We start from the raw sequence: 2,965 nt of genomic DNA, 5'->3' as shown, positions 1-2,965 counted from the left end.
ACGAACCTGCGTCCCCTGCATCGGCAGGCGGACTCTCAACCACTGCGCCACCAGGGAAGCCCCAAAGGCATTTCTTGAATCAATTTCAAAATACAAGCAAATCTGAAACTATGAAATTTAAAATTTGTAAGGCATATAATCTGTGTAACATAAAATTGAACCTGCTTTAGAACTAATTATTTCAGCATCTTCCAGGTGACTTCTACGTGACCCAACAAAAATAGGCTTTCTTCACCTGTTTATACAAGTGTTCCATACAACACTTGATCAAGGGAAGGGGTGACAAATGAAGTCGGCCCTTTCACATACTGAGATTTCAACTGAATGGAATATAGTTAAAGGGAAAAGAGCCTCTCTTTCTGAGGAGAGCCATCATCTAACAATACAGCAGGCAACTGGCCGGGGCATCCATGTTGCCCGGATTCTTGGAGACTCTCCCACGTATTCTGTGCTTCTCCAGGAGAGCCAAGGACACCCTAAGACTCGACTGAGCGAGCCTCCATGTGGAGGCTGTTATATGTCTGAAGCACATAAGTTAAGTAGGCATTTTATGGACCTTCAGAAAGCTCTCATAAAACTCTATCACCCCAAACCCAGCTAACCAGAAACTGGTAACAGGACAGCGTGAGCAGGTGAGGGAAATGCTTCCGTGGTCATTTGCCTGAACGCCACTGATGTTGTTTCAATGCTCTGTTTCCTGGTATTAAAAAACAAAAATTCAACCAACTAAAATTTGAAGGTCTAGTTGGTGTCACTGACCAATTAATGAGTTGGGCGGCATTGCCATCCAGCAAGTATAGGGGAGTTCCAAAGGGCTCCAGAAAGGGGAAGATTTTCAAAAGCAAGACAAAAACCTCATAAACAAAAAAGACGATGTCAGGCTTAGGTCACCTACTTATGGGGGATGGAAGGGGTCATTGTGGTGGATGACTTCCTCTTCCTCTGTGGGTGGAGAGGGCCCGTGTGGCAGGTAACCTCATTGGTGCCGACCAGAGAATTCCCGACTGACCAGTTAAGACTGCATTTCTGGGGGAGCTTGAAGCTTCAGTGAGGGCTGGTGTTAAGCCCTGGTTTAGTGGCCTGGCCGAGCATAAGTGATTCCCTTTGGGGGCTGTGGCTTTCTTTTTAACACTGGGTACGTAAAGAAGCCGTTTCTCTCTCCTCAAGCTATCTGTAACCCATAGTCATTTGGTAGACTCTTGGTGTAAACTGAAACGCAGCCTTTTAAAATGACACCTGCGGGTTTCCCTGGGTGATGCAGTGGTTAAGAATCCGCCTGCCAGTGCAGGGGACACGGGTTCAAGCCCTGGTCAGGGAAGATCCCACATGCCGCGGAACGGCTAAGCCAGTGCGCCACAACTACAGAGCCTGCGTGCCACAACTACTGAAGCCCGTGCGCCTCGAGCTCGTGCTCCGCAACAGGAGAGGCCACCGCAATGAGAGGCCCGCGCACCTCAACGAAGAGTAGCTCCCGCTTGCCACAGCTAGAGAAAGCCTGCGCGCAGCAACAAAGACCCAACGCAGCCAAAATTAAATAAATAAAATATATTTTAAAAAAACAAAAACAAGCAACACAGAAATGTCTTACTTAAAAAAAGAAGTATCATGCTGGTATCTCCAGTGTTGTTTAGCGCGTGCCCTTCCGGGTTATCTGATTCTGATTTCATCGGGTCCCTGCCTTGCATTGTCTGTGAGCTATTTTACAGCTCTATAAATTGCCAGTGACCAGCAGCAATGAAAATACTTCCTTTTTATAGACATGCAAATACATTTGGTCCAGTAGAGGTTCACTTGTATTTTTCCTGTGAAAAAAGCCAATCTCCATCTATTTTAAAGTTTATTTTAGCATTCCTTTACTCCATACAAATTTGTGGTTTTCGAACCTCTTTTTTTGAATTTGTAACCCCTTTCCTGGTTCTCTCATTAGTTAATGAGTTAAGTAAACCTTTGACACACTGTACTAGTTTTCTAGGACTGTTGGAACAAATTACCACAAGTCTGGTGTCTTAAAACGACAGAAATTTATTCTGTCACAGTGCTAGAGGTCAGAGTCTGGAATCAAGATGTTGGCAGGGTTGGTTCCTTCTGAGGGCTGTCGGGAGGATCTGTTCCAGGCTCCCGTGCAGCTTCTGGTGGTGCCAGCCATCCTCGGTGTCCCTTGGCTTGTGGCCACATCCGCAGTCTTTGCCTCTGTCTTCACATGGACTTTTCCTGTGTGTCTCAGATCTCCTTCTCCCTTCTCATGTAAGTACACCAGTCACTGGATTTAGAGCCCGTCCTCATTCAGGATGATCTCAGCTAGGGAGCCTTAACTTAATTACATCTATAACAACCCTATTTCCAAAGAAAGTCACATCACAGATTCCAGAGGTTAGAACTTGGACAAACCTTTTGGGGGAACGTTGTTCCCATCATGTCTGTGTGTCATGCTTCTTAATATACACCTGCACTCTTTTTCTTTAAGGGCAGCTTGAAGATTCAAGGCCCTGGAAACACAGGGTGCTGGGAGATTGTGCAGATATGCTTGGGGGTGGGGATCCACTGGGGGAGACTGGAGGAGACTGTGTCTGGGGTGTGAGTGGAACGGGAGTGGCGGTCACTGCGGGAAGGTTTCCTTGGTGCTCCTGGGGCCCAGCAGTCCCAGTCTGAGGGAACTGACCCCATACAGCACCGCCAGGGGTGGGGTACCCCTGATTCAGTCCAGGGGCTTGTGTCCTGCCATGCGGAGGGAGGACCTGCAGCCCTCAGCCCTGGTGGGAGCCCAAGCTAGTACCAGGGTCCTCTGATGTGGAAATAGGTCAGAGTTCATTCCTTTGTTCATCTGGGGGCTGGGAAACAGCTATAAACCCTCCTCCCACCCCCATTCCCACCCCAGGGCAGTTGATGGCCCAGGCTTCCAGTGCCATCTGTACCCGAGTACCCGGTCAGCTCATCCTGCTACCTTGCACCTTGCTTTTGTCCCTTC

The sequence above is a fragment of the Lipotes vexillifer genome, unplaced genomic scaffold (assembly GCF_000442215.2).
Source record: "Lipotes vexillifer unplaced genomic scaffold, Lipotes_vexillifer_v1.1 scaffold394, whole genome shotgun sequence".
NCBI lineage: Eukaryota > Metazoa > Chordata > Mammalia > Artiodactyla > Lipotidae > Lipotes > Lipotes vexillifer.
The sequence above is the reverse complement of the archived record's forward strand: the minus strand, read 5'-3'. Positions refer to the sequence as shown.